The 22,063-nt window shown below is 42.1% G+C and overlaps 2 long non-coding RNA genes across 2 annotated transcripts; one reads left to right on the plus strand and one right to left on the minus strand.

The window, feature by feature from the left end:
* Positions 1 to 1,961: 1,961 nt before the first annotated feature.
* LOC140697888 (uncharacterized) lies at positions 1,962 to 9,626 on the minus strand. The gene is made up of 3 exons (XR_012075270.1): positions 9,565 to 9,626; positions 8,724 to 8,796; positions 1,962 to 2,123 (listed from the first exon to the last, which is right to left on the minus strand). It is a non-coding gene; the product is annotated as an uncharacterized lncRNA (long non-coding RNA).
* A 7,075-nt stretch (positions 9,627 to 16,701) lies between these two features.
* Positions 16,702 to 17,993, plus strand: LOC140697889 (uncharacterized). The gene is made up of 2 exons (XR_012075271.1): positions 16,702 to 16,802; positions 17,180 to 17,993. It is a non-coding gene; the product is annotated as an uncharacterized lncRNA (long non-coding RNA).
* Positions 17,994 to 22,063: the final 4,070 nt, after the last annotated feature.

Genomic DNA, 22,063 nt, shown 5'->3' on the forward strand with positions numbered 1-22,063 from the left:
TGCAATAATTGGAGGAGATTAATTCTGGATTTGGTCTGTTTTTCAAAAGATCATTCCAGTGGCAGTGTAAAGCATGTGCTGGCTAAGAACGAAGTCCAGGACTGGAAAAATAAAGACTCAGAAGAAAGAAAGATACCGGAGTGGTAGGCTGAGTAGTATTCAATGACTGGACGTGGGTCTTGGAAGGGAGCGAATAGTCTAGCCTTACTCTAGGATTTTGGTTTGGCTGATATGTCAGTTAGGACTAGGTTTGGCTGTGAGTAATAAAGACAAAAAAATAGTAAAGTTTAGAGAAAACTTATGCTTAACTTCTTGTGTGTAAGTCCAGAAGTCGGCAACGTAGGATTGGAACAGCTCTGCTCCTTAAAGTCCTCAGAGACCCAAGCTCCTTCCTGCACACAATTCAGTATTTCCAAGGTGTGACCTCAGTCTTGTGGTCCAAGAGGGAAGCTCAAGCTCCAGTCATCGCAGTCACATTCCAGGCAGCAGGACAGAGGAAGGAACAAAGAAAATAAGGGCAAAGGAAGGATATTTTAAAGGTTTTCAAAAGCTGCCACATGGCACATCCATTTGCATTTTCTTTGGCCAAAACTTAGCCCCAGAGAGAATGGGAAAGTAGCCTTTATTCTGAATGGCTAGTCCAGCTAGAAAGTTAGAATTCTATTACTATGGAAGGAAGGGAGAATAAAGTAAGGGTGAGACAACAGTAGCTTTGTCCCAGGGGATCGTTGGATGATGTTACCGTTGAACCAAATAGAGAGTAAAGAAGGAAGAAGTGGAGACAAAAAGGAAAAACTTGGTTTGTGCCATGTTGAGTTTCATGGGTTCCAAGACTATAAAAGTGGAGCTGTCCAGTGATTGTTGAAAAAAACAAATCTGAGGAGCAGGAGCAAGAACTATCCTAGAGGTGGACACCGCTGTAACTCAAAAGTAAAGGTGAGTTCATCCAAGTAGAATCTAGAGAATGTCAAAAGAAAAAGATCAAGAAGACCCCAGGCAATGTCAATATTTAGAGGAAACAAAGGAAAAAGAGTCGGCTAAGGCACAAAGAGAAAGGACCACAAGAATGGTATCTCGGAAGCCACCGGAGGAATGAGTTTCAAAAATATGGAAATAGTCAGCAGTGTGAAATCTTAGAAAGGATGAGGAAAGGAAGATCAGTTGGAGAAGGAACCGTACAAAGGAGTAGGAGGTCAGCGTAAAGACTGACAAGATGATTTCAGAGCTGTGGTGAAGGTAGAAGCCAGACTGAAGAGAGTTAAGAAGTAGCTTTTCTGCTTTTTAATGTGTTGAAAGTATAGAAATATTTTACAGATGAAAAGATTTGCAAAACAGAAACCCAGGGTAAAAAAAAACTTTCACATGTAGAAGACACATGTAGAAGATGATTTCATTTAACCCGAATTTCCTTTTGAATCAAGGAATGGTGAATTCAGAGGAAGGAGAGACAAGTGTGTCCTGCAGTCGCTGTTCCACTGTTACAGCCCCCATGTCTACCCACAGGTGCTGCACAAGGGGGCGGTAATCCAAGAGCTCATTTTGGCCTCTAATTTCATTTTATACTTATTCTCTCTAATCCTGTCTCCCTTGACATCACCAGCTCCCACTCCCTCGCTGATCTCCCCCACCCCAAAAACCTCACCCCACCCCCAGCACAAAAACCTCACCCCACCTCCACCACCACCACACACGGCTGCCCATTCACATCCTGTCCCTGTCTCTCTCCGCTCCTGTCTTCCTCAGGGATAGACACAGAGTTCACTCACAGAGAACACTATTTTGTTTTTATTTTTTAAAAAAAGACTTATAATCAATTTCCCCAGGATAATAGAGTCAGAAAAAATTGTAACAGATGGAATCATAATTGGATTCTTAGGGTTTAAAGAACTAACTTTGCCACCATAAGAAACTAGAAAACCCACCAGGACATGGGACTTTCAGAGCCAAAACCAGGGTGTCCCAGGAAAACTCAGATAAGCTGGTCACCCCCAATGGGAGCAGCAGGACCTGGGGTCACAGGAGGATCTTGTTACTCTCCGTTTCCCTTTCTCATGGCAGTTATTCAGAAGTCTTCTCTCTTCCCTTCTTGCTAGTAATAAATCAGTCTTCTATGATCCAAAATCCTAGGAGGAGCCAATCTGAATGATTTAGCAAATAACCTTTGCCCAACCCATCCCCCATACACACACACATGCAGACCAGGTTCCCTCCCAGCCTAGGAGTGGGCTGCTTTTGGGTCAAGTGACTGCCCCAACCAATCTGTGAGCATCTTTTTATAAAACCAGCTAACAAATTTCCTGAGACTAGAACTTCCTTTTATAAGTTCTTGAGGCCTCTCTCCTTGGCTTGCAGATGGCTGTCTTCTTGCTGCATCTTCACATAGCCTTTTTCCTGTGTGCACACATCCCTGGGATTTCTCGCTCTCTTATTCTAAGGACCCTGGTCATATTGGATTAGGGTCGCCCTTAACGATCTCATTTAACCTTTATCACCTCTTTAAAGGCCCTATGTCCAAATATGGTCACATTAGGAGATAGAGCTTCAAATTGTGAATTTGCAGAGGACACAATTCAGTCCATGACAGTCAACGTTAAACCTTGTTTGCGTGGGGGAACTGCCCCCTCCCTCTCAGCTTGCAGTTCTGGTGGGATCTGTCTGTTACAGTGCTGCGCGCCTCCCCTGGCCACTGGAGTGGGCTTGTGACCAAGGCAGGGCCTCTGATAGCAGTCCATCCCTCTGACTCTAAACATTAGCCACAGATGAACAATTAAGTCATGTTAAGCCATTAGAGTTCCCCTCTCTAAGTTCTAACTTTTTAAAAACAAGATCTTGCCTTTTATTTTATACAAATGGAAGGCTATGAATCTGGAACAGCAATATTTTGGCCACATGTTTTTACTACACGTTGAAAGCCTGTATGTAGGAGTACAGAATTAAACTGATGCAGAGAAAGAAATGGAGAAAAAAAAATGTAGGAAGGAGAGAGTGAAAGGAACCTAGTGTTACCTAGCCCTTGGTTCTTGACCTGATGCCCCTAGTCGGACTCCTCATTTACACAGCTCTTCTCCTCTGAGAGCCACCCTGGGTTTTTCCAATAATTTCCCCTTTTTGGTTAGGCTAAGTTCCAGAGTGAGTTCTCTGACTTAACTGAATACACATGAGGACTAATATGTTCCCCCATTTCCCACCAACTCCTCCTCAAGGTATACTCAGGTGGGAATAAGTATAATAATCATGTCATTCTGGGAAACTGGGCAACTGGGCATCCATAACAGATACAAGAGGCTTCCTTGTGGTCAGGAACTCCAGACAAATGAGTACATAGCACCCAACAACTGTTTTGGAGGAATGAAGGCAACACACTCTGAAGGTCTAAGGTTCAGATGTTTGAGAAGATAGAGAAGAGTAGGATACAGAAGTCTGGGAAGACATAGAAGTATACAAAGACACAGACAGAAGTCTGGGGAGAATTGTGAACATGGAGAAAATAAGACCAATATAGAGTTCTACTTGAATTATAAAAAAAGGGAATTGCTGAAGAAAAATTGAATGAATCACCTTACCAAATAAGATAATTCACTGGGGCTTTAAGAATTGCTGTGGGGAGATATCGATGGTCAGGATGACCCAATGACACTAACTGTAATTCCAAACTCTTTGGCCATGGTGGTTGCCATCAGACACTAACAGTTCATTTCACTCAAACAAGTAATTTTTGGATACCTATCAGGGACCCAGATAAAAGAATGCAAAAGAAACATGAGGCAAAGCTCTAACCCCAAATGCTCAAGTGTTCTGGAGGAGACATGACTTGGCACACGCGAAACACAGTGATTTAGGAGAACATAATCACAGGCCAGAATGTAGGCTATTCTACCTCCAGATTTCAGTAATAGAAGCAGCTGAAGGCTTTTACATCTCCACTTACGACTTTAGAGGATTCTCTTTCCTAAATTGGACCAGCCTAGAAGGGAAAAATGTAAAACCTTGAGTACTACCAATACGTTTTGCCCACCAAAAACTCAATATATCCAAACCTGAACACACAGAATGAAATTAACTTTGGCCGATTGGTAAGCACTAGAGGGCTTCAAACATTATCTGTACCCGCCTCGGCATTCTAACATGAAGTTGAACACAGAGGATGTCCAAGGATGTTGAATTACCTTTTACCCACACGATCTGGACCTGAGATCATGTGGATAAAAATGACAGCAAATAAAAAGAGTAAGAGAATAAATATAAAAATATTATAACTTTGTGCTTTCTAAAAAGAAAAGTTAGAAAAGAGAGAGCTGTTTGCTTTAAATTTCACAAGTAGTACCTCCAAAAGCTTTTAACTGTTCTTTAATATTTAGAATCTAAAGGTGGAAGTAAAATTAGGATAACGTAAATAATCCATTAGCAAAGCAAACTCATCCATGATTGAATGCCTGAATGAACAAAGGTTAAGTTAAATGATTCTGAGGGCTGTTTTTATTATTCACAAGTTTCTAGGGAAGGAGGAAACTGTTTAATCGTACAATTGCTCAAGTTGTACTGCAGTGCAAGTTTCAATTCTCTGTATCTTTATACAATTGTAATTTTAAAAAAAGACATAGTTTCATCAGAAAAAAAAAGCTGTCCTAATACAATACAGAAGTATGCTCTAAGTCAAAGCTTGCTTTCACACCCATGGAGTGAAAAAATTTAACTTAACTGAAACAAGTCAAAACATGCTCATTATTTTGTACACTCATGTGCATGAGTGTGATGTTTCATATTACTTTTCCCAGGCATCTCCCAAACTCTACTGGATTACATTTTGTCTACATAGTTAAAAGTAGGAGAGTTGCACTCTCCTAATCTGGTGGTAGTTTTTTATGCAAATTCAGGATTAAAGAGGTTTAGATTCTTGCCATCAAGATCTTTGGAACACATCAATGAGTCTTCACAGATTTTCCTTCATTAGAAATTGTACACCTGAAAAGATCAGGGAAAAAAAGGACATCCTGTATAATTAGAGTTTTTGCAGATCCATTCTCTGAGTGTTATAGACATCCCTCAACTTAATTCTAACACATTTAAAGCATCTGAAGAAAAAAAGGCGAATGGATCCTATAGCAGCTTTGGGTATGTCTCTCATTAATTACTATTTTTGTGGGGCCATAGAACTTCCTGTGGTTAATGGCTAACACTGTCCAGTGGCCTGCAGGACAGGTGGCAAACTCAGACTCCTTAGGGCTAAAAAGAGACTTGAGAAATCCAGTTCTCTGTCTTTAGGTAGAAGTGGGGAAATATAAGATGCTATCAAATTTTAAGACTTTCAAGAGAGTAGATTCCGGGACATAATAACAATAACTCCCCCAAAACTTCAATGTCTATCAACCCTCATCATCAACTCACGTTGTCATTGTCAAGATATTTTAAATCTGTGAGCCTGGAAAATAGATGCATGACACAACTAATCTCTGGACGTCAACACATCTACCAGTTGTGTGACTCCCTAGAAAATATACATATCTCATATGTGCAATGTAAAAAAGAAGAGCTCAAAGCCCTCATCATTTCTTAAGGGATTCTAAGCCAGAGTGACTCCCAATCTCTTTATTGTCTCGAGAATAATATGTTCATTTCAGGAAAGTGAAACCATCTGTCCTGTTTCTATTTACCAGAACTAGTCAAGATTTGAGATTTTCAAGTTTTATTGTTCTCTTTGTTCCTTCTCTTTGAAATTTGCTTTTACATTGGACACATGAATGGGAGCGTGTGCTTTAAGGACTTAAAAAGAACACACCCTTTAAAGGCTAAGTGTGTCTATAATTACTTAGCACCTGCTTAAATAAAGACAAGAATTGCTCCAAACAAAGAACATTGCTTATTTTGTTGATGATAGGATCCTGGAGAAGGAGGTGGGATTTTGTTGTGGAAAAAAATAAGAAGAAGAATGTCCTGAGAGTATCACAAGGAGAAAGTAGGTAAAACTATGGTGGTTACAAACCAAGAATATCCCAAACCAATGACTATATTCTTTGTTTTTCTTTGATCACATCCGGTCTCAAGTCTTACTACAAATCACATCACGCTGTGGAGTTTGTTGCTCTATCAGTTCCATGTCACACCTGAGAGCCCTGGGAGAGATCTGTTCTTAACCAGATGTGCCTTGAAGAATAAACTGAGAAAACGGAACATAAGGTGGTTACAGACCTACAAGTCAGGATACAGAAAGTAGATCTGTGGGTATTCCAAAACAGATGTTCATAGTCAGAAAAACTGCCCAAGCACTTCCCTGGAAAGGACAGCGGGAAGGAAAGAAGCGGAAGGACAATATGGAGACATTGTAAGAAGAGATCAAGAGGAGAGTGGAAATGAAAGCAAAGGGAGAAGATGACAGCATCAACTTGTGTGCAGCAAGCTAGCTCGTGACTCCCAGGGAAGCTGAATGGATGTGCGTCCGTATGCACGTGCCTGCCTGTGCATGTGCGTCACATGAGGGAAGGAGCTCGGGACTTGAAACCTGGATTCAAAAGACTTGTATTTTGTACCCATATTTAGCCTTCACTGGTGACATGACCATAGGTATACGTGTTCGTTTGCTAGCACTGTCAAAATGAAGTTCCACAGACCGGGTGGCTAAACCACCAGAAATGTATTTTCTCACACTTCTGGAGGCTAGAAGTCCAAGATCAAAGTGTGACCAGAGTTGGTTTCTTTTGAGACCTTGAGATGACCATCATTCTTCTCCCCATGTCTTCATATGGTCATCCCTCCGCACCTGTTTGTGCCCTGATTTTCCTTTTATGAGGACACCAGTCATATTGGACTAGCGCCCACCCTAATGACCTCATCTTAATTTAATTACCTCATTAAAGGCCCAATCTCCAAATACAGAGGTACTGGGAGGTTGGAACTTCAACATGTGAATGGGGGAGGGGGACATAACTCAGCCCATAATAGCACATTACATAACCTTATCATGATCTTTTTTTTTTAAAAGAGGATTATAATGAGAAGTAACTCAAAATGCTATTGTAATGATGAAATAAAGTAATACATTTTAAAAGTTAAAAGTCCACAGAACATTGTGAATCAACTATATTTCAATTTTTTGTCTACTCTATTTTTTTCACTTTTCCATTTTATTAGATAGAATTGTTATAATTTAACTGCACATATACAATATACTGCATGACTATACTTCAATTTTTCAAAAAAGTTAAATGTCCAACAGGAGGAAAATGGCTAATTACATGAGGTTCAAACAACTGAATATTATGCAAAAAATTAGGAAAAAATTTTAATCGCGTAAGAGAATACCTCTTATAGTAAGTATTTTTTTAAAAAAAAGCCTTTTTAATATGTGTGTGAACATATTTAAACATATTTAGTTTGTAACAAAAAATATTTATTGAAGAACAACACACTAAGATGTAAATTTGGGTGGTGAAATTATTCAGAGATGATCTTTGTTCTTCCTATATTAATCTGCATTTTCTAAGTTATTTACAATGGGCATGCATTTGTTTTATCATTTTTTGCATCAGAATAATATTCAACTTTAATTTTAAAAGTCAAGTACACTGTAAGGCTCCAATCTTCCCCATCCTCAACTCCTGCTACACGAATGATGACTTTCAGATCTTTTGCCTATGTCTTCTGATATTTATCTCCATATTCCTAACCCAGGTTTAAACCTTTTTTTTTCCCTTGATATTCCCACTTTTTTTCTACTGACTTCTTAATATGGGCAATGAGGAATTAGACCTCTTATACTTACAACTCCTCATCCTCCAGACATTTTCTCTCTCCTATCATCCTAATATAGTTTTATTAAATTATTATTAAATAAATATTCAGTGTTCACATTTTATGACAAATAAAACCTCCTTTCTTAGTCCTAAAAATTTGTTGACACCTGTCATCAATCGTCATATCCTCTCCCCAAAGCCAGCTTTTTATATGGAAAAAGGAAAAGCTTGTGTTTTAATTACAACCACTCTTGAAAAAAAAAAAAACACGAGGGTGATTTATCATATAATTTCCTGACCTTTGTAAATATATACATATGATGGTATTAATATACACATCTATGCTTAAATCTCGGCTTTGCCACTTACTAGCTGTGTGGCTTTGGAAAAAATACTTAACTTTTCTGATGCTCAGTTTTTTCCATTCGATAAACAGTAATAACACTACCTATCTCACATGGCTGTAGTTTGAAATGAAAATCATGTGTCTAAAGTGACAATAATGTATTTAGAATATACTAATGGCTCAAACTAGGTAATCAGTATATAGTTGATATTATTAATGTAAATGTCAGTTCTAAGTTGAAGTTACTTTGTATAAATATATGTTATAAAAATCTTAAGCTATCATGTTTCAAACTATCTGTTTCAAGTCGATGCAAAAGGAGATCAGAAACCTACTAAAAAAAAATTGTTTTGCCTATTTCCTGGCAGAGATATGACAGTTAGTCAGAGTGAAACTGGCCGCTTCATTTTAAAGAGTAAGGAATCTGGAGGCATCGACAGCTAGCACGGCCCCTAGTACCGTCCAGATGGTCTTACCAGGTTGTAGCAAGTTTCCTGTACATTAGGACATTGAGTTGAATGAGACAACAGCACCCTCAAGCAGACTTGCAACAAATTCAGCAAACATACCGGCTCCCCTCCGAGTGTGTGGAAAACAGTCTCCTCCCCTCCTGTGGCAAAGGGGAATCTTGACTCCAGAGCTTCGCTTACCTTCAGCAGACAGGTGAGCTGCCATGAAAGGGCTGTTGTAAAAACACTTTTGAGATGCAGTACCTTAAAGAAACTGAGAGACTTGGTGTTACTTTTTTTTTTTTTTCCATTTTGGGACAAATGATTCAAAAAGAATCTCTCTTCCCTTAAACCACTGACTTGTGAAAGAAAATGAAGAGTAGACACTGGTGGGGAGATGGGAAGAAAGGGTTAGCAGAGGGCAGAGGAGGGGTTCCGTGAGGAAGGGAGGAAGGAAGGAAGAATGAAAGGGAGGGAAGAAGGATAGGGAAATGCTCTCTCTTGACTCTCAAAGTCTGATCCACCTCCCTCAGGGAGGTCTAAGCCTCCCTCCCACAGACCAGAGCAAGCAAGGAGACGCTACCATACTCCCATTCCAACAGAGGTCCAAAACAAATCAATTATATTCAGCAGGAAATTATCCCTTTAGCCCTAACATAATTAATCTTGTCTGTTCCACCAAACACTGCACTCCTTAAAGGCACAGGACAGAGCTAATTCTCTTTGCATCAACAATACTTAACGCATTCTCACATTCTCTGGCACATAGTAGGCACTCAATAAACAAATATTTTCTTATTAAAACATTTAAGGGCTCATATGCTGTTTTTTCCCATGAAATCCATTGTTTATCCTGGACTGGAAAAAATTCATCTTATGTGTTAATAGTAAAATTTTCTATTTGATCCTCCATAATAAAAAGATGAATTAAAAGCCTATACTCTATAAAGAACTTGGGTCTTCTGCTGATGAATGGATGTCCACTGGATAGAGATGTTCTTAACTGAGATTGATGCTTTGAAGTGGTGTTGGTAATTCCTACCCTCAGAGAAGCAGCAGAAGTCAGGAATATGGCTATTGTGGAATATCATTCAGGAAGTCATTGAACTCTTATCCTAAAAAAAATAAAAACATGAAATAAAGTAAAAATCAAGATACTTCACTGATCTCAGAGTTTTGATGATATATAAAGAAAATGGCATTAAAGCAAAATTTACTTTGGTTTGTTACTCCTGTAAGAAAAGGAGATCCTGAAAGTTTGTTTGTTTGTTTTAATTTTTTGGAGGAGGAGGAAGGTAATTAGGTTTATTTATTTATTTTTGGAGGAGGTACTGGGGATTGAACCCAGGACCTCATGCATGCTAAATATGTATTCTACCACTTGAACTATATCCTTCCCTGAAAAGTGTTTTTAAATAAGTATTAATTTAGAAAGGTTTGGAAAAGAATTGTTAGAATTGTAATAAAGTTCTCCACTTTTGATTTTCTTCCTATTGGGATATTGGTCAACCAAGTAGAGTTCATAACAAAAATCTAAGTGGAAAATTAACCTATACCTGCCTGTAACTCCAGACCTATATTGGTCTTATTTGCACGAGTGCCTCTAGGGCATTAGGAATAGACGTTAAAGAGGACTTTTAAGGCCAGGATAGTAGAGTAAAATTGCTCATCACCTGTGGGTAGGATGAGGATGTCCCAGGTAGGGGAGATACTGAAATCACCCTAGAACAGGAGAGAATCAAAAGACATGAGTTTCTGGGGATACCCCGTGAGGTCAGAATGAGTCACATAGTGCCTTCACTCATCTTCTGGTGCCATCTTGGATAAATTACTCTGAGGTCCTCAAGGGAGTGCTGCCACATGGAAGGTTCAGACAACATACTGGTCACTTGACAAGATCTCAGGCTACCATGAGGCAGTGTCAGAGCTGGGCCGAGAAAGCTTGGTTCATGAGTTCAGACATAACCATCCTCTGTCTTCAGAGGTCCTTGTGGAGACTAGAGCCAACTATCAAGCACAAGGTAGCAGCAGACAGGGACAGAGACACAAACAGAGGTAGTCTGAGAAGCAACATCCACTGAATGAAGCCACCAAGCACCTAGACAGCAGGCAAAATGTAATGACTACCAAGGAGAGTGAGGATCCATCCCATCAAGGGAACGAGAGAGGATAATGGGGAATCAATGCCTCAGTAACTTTCCTAGGTAAGTACTTAGATGCAAAGGTTAAGGCAAAATAAATGGTCTCATTAGTTGTCTACAATAATCCAAAGTATCTCTAAAGTATCCAAGAAAAATGAGAGTTACATGTCTATTTATTTAATGACATCTGCTAAGCTTCTCAACACATTATGTGCCAAGCACTGTGCCAGGTGCTGGGTGTAAGACAGTGAAAGAAACAAACATGGTTCCTGCCCTCCTTGAGCTTATAGTCTTGGGCTTAAATATCCCTTATTAACAGTGATAATGGTTTTATTGCAGTAGAGAACCCAAATGCTTCTGCAGTTTTAAGATTCACCCAGTTACAAAGAAGGTAAACAGAAGTTACCATAATGGCCACAGGATATACACTAGAGAATAAACAGAGACCTGTAAGGTGAATTCACCACCAACCTAAAGATACACTTGCTTTAAGACTAGAGTAACTTGACTTAGAATAAAACGTACTACTACTAAATATAATATTATATTGCTTCTAAAAGGAACTGGTTTAAGTAGTCGTGTCCTTGTGTAGACTGCAAACAGAAATCCATTCAAACCCCAAACCTAATTGCACTTGGAAAATATTCAAAGCCTCCTAGAGTTGGAAAGTCATGACCTAGTATGAGGAAAAATCTAGTTTCTTGCTCCTCTGTTGATTTATTTATGCACGTAGCAAATATTGATCCACCATCTGCTACGTAACAGGCAGTGCTGTAAGCACTTGAGATACAGCAATGAACTTCTCTACCCTTGGTTTTGTCAGTTCCATGAATTTTAGCACTGTACTTCTCAGAGCATAACTCTCTCTCTCTGTCTCTGCTTTGTCTCTCTTTGTTTCTCTGTCTGTCTGCCTGTCTCTCTCTCACACATGCACACACGTCTTCTACAGAGACATTAACTCTCCGTGGAGGATTCTGGGGGACAGAAGAAAATGCATTTTTCCAGACGAACAAAACAGACAGGGGACAATTATCAGGATCTAGATTTGGTGTCTCACTGACTCCTTTACGTAGATCAACGCTGGGAAAATATTCCCCAGGTAAAGTCTCGGACCCTCACTAAGCTAGTCCTCACTGGGGAACAGAAGTAGATTATTCAACCAGAAGAACTAAAATATTACTGTAGAAGGGCACCTTGAAGCTATCCTCATTCAATGTCCATGACAAATAGATGAAGACACTAAGGTCTTGTAAGTGGTTAGGAGGTGAATTGAGACCGGAAGTCAAGTCTTCTTACCTGGAGGGGAACTGCTCCGGCCTGACACACCGTACCTTCTCTCTCCTGAATTCGACACAAACAGAAACTAAGTATTGTTGTAAAACCTGTATTAGGAGGAGCACATCTACATGAAAATCCTTGTCCTCGGATACCAATAGCTGTGAGTTCCCTGGGTGGAGTTCATTTCTCTTTCCCCATCTTCCCAACCCAGTGATTGTAACTGTTTTCCTCTGAAATGCTGCGACGCCTGTGAACATCCACCTGTGGGGACTTAGAATTCCGAATGAATCCTTGCCGAACAGGAAAGGAGATGGAGGGAACATTAGCTCTTCAGGTGTAGAAATTTTATGGCATTTCCCCCAAGTGTGTAGTATGTGCATGGTTGTATTTTATGCAGCTTTTATGAGAGCACTTCATTTCAGTTCTCCTGCTCCTTTTATGGTGGGCGTGCTCCTGTGATTTTTCTGTAACTGAGATTTTAGTTTTAAATATTAAATTGTGATTATGAGAAAAGGTTCTTTATCCCCAGAGCTGCACTCGTGTATACGTTACCTTCTTTGGACTGATGTGGAAGCAAATCCCGCATCAGAGCTTCAGCCCTGGGCCCATAATTTGCAAGCATCAAATGGAGCCTCATATTGCAATGCAAATGAGAGTCCCCAAGGATCTGCAGTATAACCTCCCAGTTACAAGGAAGGTAAAGAGGAGAGGAAATTAGCATAGTGGGCCAGAATATACACAAGAGAATGCTCAGAGGCCTGTATGGCAGATTTCACCACCGTTCTAAACATAGGCTTGCTGTCCTCTGAAAATGTGCTCTCCTTCTTAGAGAAAGACGTTGTTGGCTCCATTTTGGAGAAACTTGATCAGCTGCTTTCATGGTAGTGATGGGTTGGGCTGAATTGTTCATATTCTCTCATCTGAACTGTGAAATGGCCAACCAGGAGTTGGGATGGTTTTAGAAGCTGAACTTCAGTGGATGAATAGGTTGAAATACGCAAAGTGAGAGAGAACAGCATTCTAAGAGGAGGAAAAAGAGTGAACAAAGGTGTAGGACAGGAAGACCAGTCCAAGAAGAAGCACAGTCCAGTTGGGATGAGACAACCATTTGAGCTGAGACTCCATTACCCGGTGGAGCTTAGAGCCTGGGTCCCTGCACACTTGTGGACAAGTCCATCTGAGGGAAAAGCCTCTTCTGATACACTAAACATCTCTCCCTGAGCCAGGATTCCAGAAAGCTCTCTTGAGGATTGAAAGAGACTCTTCCATTTTTATTCCTAGGATCTCTCCAACTGGCAGCAATCACAGTTTCTTCTAGGATAATACCCAATATTGAACATCGGTGGCTCGTCCTCAGATCACTTGGAAATGGGCAAGGAATAACCCAATATTTCTTATAAAAATATTTGTTGATTAAATTCTTTACATTCATTTTTTTCAAGCATTCAATAAATAATCATTGAGTACCTACTGAATATGGAGATAGAAAAATCAGACACAGTCCCTTCAAAGCACAGCCTTTTCTAGGACTGTTGGAGATGACAATCAGACAATTTTAGTGAACTAGGGGAACAGAAATTCTGGAGGAATGTGAATGAAATCATGGAAGCCAGAAGAAGAGAACTGACCCCACCTAGGTGGGTATAGGTGTGGAAGTCAGTGATGGGAATGCCCATGCTGAGCCTTGTGGGTAAACAGGATTTGACCAAGCAAAAGGAAGGTGGCTGGAAGGGAAAGGGCATTCCAGGCAGAAGGGACGGCAGCAAAATAGCAGAGGCAGGAGGAGCATGATGTGGGTGGTGAGCGTCAGACAGACTGGAGTTGCTGGAACATAAAGCATTAAGTCAGGGGTAGTGCTTCCTATGACGCCTGTAACACAATGCCGCAGACACAGTGGCTTAAAACAGCATAAATTTGTTCTCTTTATAGCTTTGGAGGTCAGAATTCCAAACTCAGCTTTGCAGGGCTAATGTCAAGATGTTGAGGGAGCTGGTCCCTTCCAGAGGCTCTAGGGGAGACTCTGTTTCCTTGCCTTTTTCATCTTCTGCTGTTGTTTTGCACTCCTCGGCTTGTGGCCTCGTCTTCTTTCATCTTCAAAGTGAGTAACTCCACTCTCCGCTTTTGTCATCATATCACATTTTCCTGTGATTCTGCCTTCCCTCCCTTTCCCACTTCCTCATTGACCTTCTTGCCTGCCTCTCATCAGGACCACTGTAAGTAAGTCAGGTCCACTCAGGTAAGTATTTTTAGATGATCATTGTCTTGTTTTGTTTTTGAAGTGTGGTCAGTTTACAACATTGTGTCAATTTCTGGTGTACAGCATAATAGTTCAGGCACACATGAACATACATATGTATTCCTCTTCATATTCTTTTTCTTGATAAGTTACTATAAGATATTGAATATAGTTCCCTGTGCTCTACAGTAGAACCTTGTTGTTTATCTGTTTTATATATAGCAGTTAGTGTCTGCAGGAAATGAGCTTTAGGAAGCAAAAGGGAATTCAAAAAAGAGGGTGGTATAAGCCATGTAGGGAGCTTGGCTATAATCCTGTAGTCAGCGGGGAACCATCGAAGGGTCATAAATAGAAGAGAGACAGCACAGAGAGAGCTAGACTGAAGGAGAAGCAGAGAAACCATTTGGGAGGGAGGCTACTGTGAGAGTTAATGAGAAACACTGTTTATGCCTAAATGTTAGACAAAGTGCTTTCCCATCCCCACATAATCCTTCAGAAAAGATAAAGGGAACTTACATTTGAATTTTTTATAAATCCTTATTAGGGAGTTCTTTCAATTAACTTAGTTGGAACAACAAATCAGTACTTGATGATATGATTAATTATCCAAACTGGGACACTTTTGAGATGGTCCTATTGATAATTACACAGGGACAACATGGTAAACCAGGACTGTCCCTGGCCAACTGGGCATATGGTCACCCTGTGTTTGGAGAAAGCACACTGGCCTGTAATGGCTTGAATCAAGGCAGTTTGGAGTGTTAGAGAGGTCTCCTGACTGATTTCAGTCAAAAAAAAAAAAAAAGGCAAAATCAATTAATAGAGCCACAGTCATTTTTCCTGGGATTATGACTTCACAATTACAAGTGTTGCCTGGTGTTATAAACAAGCATTTGAAAGATTACTTTTAAATGAATGTATTAAATGATTACAGTGAAGATAAAAACACACAGTTGAAAAAAAGAAACCCAGCTCTTTGATGGGTTCTTATGACTTTAGGAAATGTTTCCAGAGGCAGAATCACATTTGGATTCTAAAAATGCTTTGTGTCAGACACACAGAACTGACCATGCTTTGCTCTAGAAAACCTTATTAATTCTACAAGTGGCTTCCGCGATGAAAGAAACCCTGACGTCAAAACTGCACGTGAGGAGTTTGAGTAAAACAGTTTCATGAAATATGAGTGAGGATCTTCACTTCCAAATTAGTATCTTATATTTTGTGTTACTTTAAATATGTGTGTGTGGCTAAATTAATAATTTAAATATAAACATTTGACCATCGATTAAATTAGCCCTCCCCCCTAAAAAAAATGGTTGAGTTTAAAGGAAGAATATCTTCTAACTGAAAAAGCTGGGGGGGCTCTATTCTAAATGCTCATGACTTCTATTTTGACATATGCAGTATTTTGAGAGTAAACCCTGTAGGATTTGATAGGTAGGATGTTGGGTGACAGAGAAGGACAGTCAGTTGGGTGGGTGGTGGTACCACCACTGGACTAGACAATGGCAGAGACATATGTTTACAACAGTAAGTTGGGCAAAAGGATACCAAAAATTCACTGTTGGCTGTGTTGAGTGTGAGATGCCCATGGGGGCATACAGAAGGTTTTTGGATGTGGAATTGGTTAAGGAAATGGGAAAGTTTATTTGCGCTGAAACCACAGAGGCAAGACAACCACAGAAAACTAGAATAAAAGAGAAGCAGCACAGAGACTGAGCATGATGACTGAGGAGAGGCTAGACGACCACAGGGATTTATGGCTGGGGAAGTTAACGAAGACCGGGAATGTGCGGCTCAGTACAACCCCATGGCTTTGGGGTTTAATAGCACCGGTCTAAAGGGACTCCTGAAGACATGAGCTAAGATTCCACTGTAGTCAAAACTGGTGCAGCCAGCATGGGGCACCCAGTAGGCTGGGTCAGGGTCAGGGGTCAGTAGGCTGAGGCCAAAAGGGGTCAGAGGCCATATATGTAGGAGTGAGTCCAGCTCAGGCACATGTGACTCTAGGGGGTTTCTTGGCTCTCAGAATGGAGATATGAAGAAAGAAATGGGAGGCACAAAAAAAGAGAGACAGAAAGTTTAATTATTGTTATAGACAGAATGTTTGTGTCCCCCTAAAGTTCATATGTTGAAGCTCTAACCCCCAATGTGATAGCATTAGGAGGTGGGGCACCTGGAAGGTGATGAGGTCATGATGGTGGAGCCCCCACAACAGGATTGGTGCCCTCATAAGAAGACATACCGGAGCCCCCTCTCTTCACCATGTGAGGATACAGCAAGAAGGCACAGGCGCCCATTTGCAAGCCGGGAAGAGACTCCTCACCAAGAAAAGAATCTGCCGGCGCCTTGATCTCGGACTTCCCTCCCCCTAGAACTCTGAGAAGTAAATGCTGTCGCTAAGCCACCAAGTCTATGGTGCTCTGTTATGTCAGCTCAAGCAGACAAAGACAGTTATGCCTCAGGAATTGTTTGACTAGAGGGGTTGTCATTCTGCCTTTTCGGTGTGTTGGGGCTTCCTGGTTGCTAAAGAATGGGGACAGGAGCTTGGGGTTACCAGGAGCAGCTCCATCCCATAGTCACACCTCTCCACTGCACCATCTGTGAGACTCAGTGTGATCAGAGGTGAGTATTGAGACACACACACACACACACCTCCTCCTACCCAGAGTTAGGGGAGAGCCTACTTCGTGCCCTTGTTGGCTGGTCAGAACTATATGAGCTCCAAGACCTGGTTATGGAACTGACCCCCCCTAAGCACTGCCCGGAGGTCACTGACCCTCCAGACAGGCACAAGCCTCTTCTCTTTCCACAAACATCTGTTCTGTTGGGCCTCCAAGTGGGAGGGTGGGCACTTGGTGGCTGCCTGGCTCATAAAGTGCCCATTATGAGCCGTGGATCGTCTTGCATTCCATTAAGCATGTGATTACAGCCAGATGCTGTGGTGATGGCACACACAGCTCCCTGTAATAACCGTAATTATGATCCTGGTGCTTCTTTAGCTCAACGCACTCTGAACTTCTTCAGTCAGAAGAAATTGGAAAGAATTGCTTATTAGAGGTTTGCAGTCAAATGGAGAAGGAGGACTTTCTTGAAGAAAGGGGGAAATTCCTCCCTGGCATCTTGGCTTCTGCACAGCCGGCCCTGCAGTCCCGTGGTGTGGTTCTGGAGTCAGAATGAACGCGGCTCTGGCCCCACATGCCTGCTCTGACTTCTCTTCTCCCCTGCGCTTTGCTCTGCCCCACCCCCACCTCCTGCGGTCCTCCTCAGCTGCTTCTCCTGGCTGGCAGAGGAAAACAGGCACCTGCTGGCCCATCAGCTCACATCCCCCCTGCTGTGGGGATTGCTGCGAGGGGCGCCTCCCCGGCTCACTTGGGTGCAGTTCTTGGAATACCCGGGGAGAGGGGGTCGTTCAAAGCTAAAATTGGCCATTGGCTGCGATGACTAACAGCCACCTGGGCCTGCCTTTCTGGTGGCTCCATCTATTTGTGGAACCCAGAGCTATGGAGGGTATATTTGTGCTCACAAGAAGTCTTTACTTGTAGGAGCACGTAGAAAAGAGTTGGAAACCCAGTCTGTGAAGAAATATGTTGTCTTCATTTTCTCAGGCCACCATGACAAGATACCAGACACTGGGTGGCTTAAACAACAGAAATTTATTGTCTCACAGTTCTGGACATTAGAAGCCCAAGATCAAGGTCTCTGCAGGATTGCTACCTTCTAAGGGTGGTGAGGGAAGGATCAGCCCCCCGGCCACTTTCTTTGGTTTGTAGATGAATGTCTTCTCCCTGTATTATCTTCATATTATCATCCCTCAATGCGTGTGTCTTTCTCTTCACATTGTGTGTGTGTGTGTGTGTGTGTGTGTGTGTGTGTGTGTGTGTGTGTTTTAATGACACTAGTCAGATTCAATTAGGGGCTTACCTTACTCCAATGTGACTTCATTTTAACAAATTATATCTGCACCAACACTATCTCCAATAAGGTCGCGTTCTGAGGTCCTGGAGGTCAGAGCATCAACATATGGATTTGGCAAAGGACACGGGTCCACCCATAACATATATTGTGAGCCCCCACACGCCGGGCACTGCGCTGAATTCAGGGGATACACTTGAGCCAGAAAGGCAGTTTCTACTCTCCCAGAGCCTGGTGGGAGTACGGAGAGTAAAGAGGAAAATTACACGATAGATAAAGTGATCAACACTGCAACAGGGCCCTTGGAGGGGCCCCCAACCCCGCCGAGGAGCTGGGGAAGGCCGCCCTGGGGCAGTGAGTTTGAGGCTGAGCCTGAAGGATGGCAGGAATTCACCGGGGAAAAGTTCGGGGCAGAGCAAACAGATCTGCCAGGTGGAGGTGACAACAAGAGCTGAGGGTGGAACAGAGGCCCAGAGGGAAGAAGGGCTGGGGCCTGCAGAGAGGACTGGAAGGAATGCCTCAGGGTTGCAGTATAGCAAGCGAGGTGCGTCCATGGTTAAGGAGACGAGGAAAGGGGGGCAGAGATAATGCTGGAAGGAAAATAACACAGGGCCTTGTAAGCTCCCTGAGGATACTTAGGACATAGACCTAAGGGAACTTGGGAGCCACTGAAGAATGCCATTGAGGAAATGACACGATCAGATTTAACATTTAGAAAAACCCACTGGCTGCGGTCTGGAGAGGTAGGGGAGCAGAAAGGAAGACCACGGCGAGGGACATTTCTGTGGTCAAGGTGAAAGATGACCATGGCTTGAACTGGGACAGTGGCAGGAGGTGGCACCCAGGGGACTCCAACGCCCAGCCCAGGCTCCTCAGATCTTGCAGGGCCACCTCGCCCAGATGTCCCTTCCATGTTTGTGTGAAGGCTTGATACCACTCTCTCTCCCATTATTTTATTTTTTAAACACTGGCATGGTGTTTACCATGTGCCAGACACAGAGTGCCTAAGAAATTATTCATGTAGGTGTCAAAAGTCACCACAGAGCAGATACTGTCATCTCCATTTTACACAGGGAGACAGAACGACCTTGCCCAAGGTCACAGAGCTAATGGTGGTAGAGCCAGCCTGTGACCTCTGGCTTCAGAGTCCACGCTCTTAACCATGACCCTATGCCCCCTGTTACAAGCAAGCTGCTGTTTTACCACCCTGCCCAGCAGAGTGCCAGGTATGTAACTGGCCCTGGGAAGTACTTGTTGAATGAATGTTGGTGATGATCAGATGTGTATGGTGGGAGACAGAGGTTGGGGGCAGGTGTCAAAGATGACTTCCAGAACTTTCAGCTTGGATGGGAGGTGCAGCTATACACTGAGTTGAGGATGACGAAGTGGGTGCAGCTATACACTGAGTTGAGGATGACGAAGTTATAGGGTCTGAGGATGAAATGAACATTAAAAATCTATACCAGAGACCTCCACGTGGTAGAGTGACTGGGACATCCTGATGGGACACATCTCTTCCTACAACCTGGGCAACTGGAGCCCCAGCCATCCCTCAACAGTTTCATATCCCCCACTGCCCTGGTGAGAATAACATCAATGTGAAACTTTTTAGAACTTACCCCATAATAGCTATTAGCTTTGGACTCTAGGCATTTTTATGAGATCTTAGTTCCAGGGCTTGAGGTTTGGCAAAAAGAGCATATTATTCACACACAAAACAACTACATTAAAATAGCATTAAGAGTCTGGCTTACACTGACAAAGCCTAGGAAATTCAGAATTATGGGGAAAAGCCTGTCCTGAGTTCACCCCCACCGCTAGGCTGGTGTTGCTCCTCCTGCATTAAGGGTGGAGAGTAAGGTCTCCACTGGGCAGAAGGAGCCCTACCAGGGAAACACAACGCAGCCCAGGGGAGGGAGGAGGAGGAGGACTTGGAGGAAGGGCCATTACAGCAAGGGCCAAAGTCCTAGGGCCAGGCTCGCTCCCTGGAACCCATATAGTGATGAGGGCATGAAGTACTGGCCCCAGAAGCCACTCCCCTGATCCTGGGGCCAGGAAAAGGTGCCAGCACCAGCCTCTGGCTCCTCTGGGCTGGAGACCTTCTTATAAGCTGACAACAATGAGACATTCACACCATTGCCCCAAGGGGCAGAAGCCTCCAGTTTCTTTTTTCTTTTTTAAATTAAAGCATATTTTTTAATTGAACTATAGTCAGTTTACAATGTTGTGGGTTTTTTCTTTTTTTTAATAGAAGTACTAGGAATTGAACCCAGGACCTTGCGCATGCTAAGCATGTGCTCTACCACTGAGCTATACGCACTCCCCTGAAGCCTCAACTTTCCATCCCTCTTCTGACCTCGAATGTGGGGAGAACTCAAAGGCAGGTACTCTGCTCCCCAACTTAATTCCCATCTTTTGAAGGCATTGAGGAGAAAGAAGTTCAATAATGGGTGAACAAAAAGTGTTGGCTGTGTTTCAACACGGAAGCGTGGCTGGCTCTAGCACTGGGAGACCATTCAAGTAAATTTGAGAATTTAAATAATTTTGATTCGGGGTTGCACTGAGTGTTGGGGAAAGAAGTGAGGAAAAGAAATTCCCTCCTCTTGGCCAAAAAAAAAAAAAAAAAAGACCTTTCTCCATTTGAGATGAGGTGGAACCGCTTGTTATTTATTTACCTATCTATCCAGGTTTACTGAGGTATAATTGACAAATGAAAGTGTAAGATGTTTAAAGTATAAAACATGATAGTTTTACACACATATTGTTGTAAAAAGATCCCCCTGTGGAGTTAATTAACACATCCATCACCTCACATATTTATCTTTTTTGCGTGTGAGAACATTTTAGTTCTACTCTCTTGGCAAATTTCAATTATACAGTATAGTGTTATCAATTACAGTGACCATGTTCTACATTAGATCCTCAGACCTTATTCATCTTATCACTGACAGTTCGTATAATTGGCTCTTTGGATGTACTTTAGGAAGAAATTTCTGTAATTCTAGAATTTACTGGGGCATTTTGAGTAAGAACTTCCCCTAAGCTTTTGTAAATAGTGAAGTGTAATCCAAGAGCTCAAAAATGGATCAAGTTGGTTTTAAAGACAGTGAGTGTTACCCCTAATTATAAAATACAGTCCTCGGAGAAGCTGCCTTGTTCTAGCCTTAAAGGTCTGGGATGGCAGAGATGGTGAGACACCTGTCCATACACAAAACCCAAAGGGGTTTGTAAAGTAAAGGAAAAATGTGACATTAATTCCATAAAATTGTTGCCCTCCTCCAAAGCCTTTACATTTCTTTAACCTGTTCGTCCTCCCACTGTCTCAGTGATTAATAAATTCCTCTCTGCCCTACAACAACTATATACAGGAATATAACCAGAACGGATGGGCTCATCTGACCCTACAATACTCCTACCCGGAAGCTACTCTTGTTATCCCAACTGATAACATAATGATGTTACATATCATTCTGATCCATAATGATGTTAAGTGATTGATCAAGGTCACACATATGTGCTGGACCTGGAATTGGAGCTCACGTGTCCTATTTCAGACACTGTCCTAACCACGTGCTGAGTGCCCACCCCACCCGCCACTACCACGTTTGACTTAAGCTGGCGTTTAACTGTCCATCCCACCCCCGGACCTGAGTTGCCTATTAAAAACAGACAATTAGAGCCATGGAGCTCATGACTCTTACAGACATTTCCATCTTAGTTTGAGAAACTCTTTTCTTTGTTAACCTGCTGAGAGACTGAAAAAGCAATTGTGCTTGTTTCTAAATTGTTCAAAGTGGCTTGAAAAATCATGCCTTCTTGAAAGCACACAGAAGGCCCATTTCACTGAGAGGGGGATTTTGTGCTACCAGCTCAAAAGCTGAGCTAGGAATAAAATGCGGGAAGATTCCAGCTTTAGAAAATCACCTGGCATCACTTTCCCAATACGCTATAAAATGTTCATAATACGGGGG

This window comes from Vicugna pacos, chromosome 8 (assembly GCF_048564905.1).
Source record: "Vicugna pacos chromosome 8, VicPac4, whole genome shotgun sequence".
NCBI classification, from domain to species: domain Eukaryota; kingdom Metazoa; phylum Chordata; class Mammalia; order Artiodactyla; family Camelidae; genus Vicugna; species Vicugna pacos.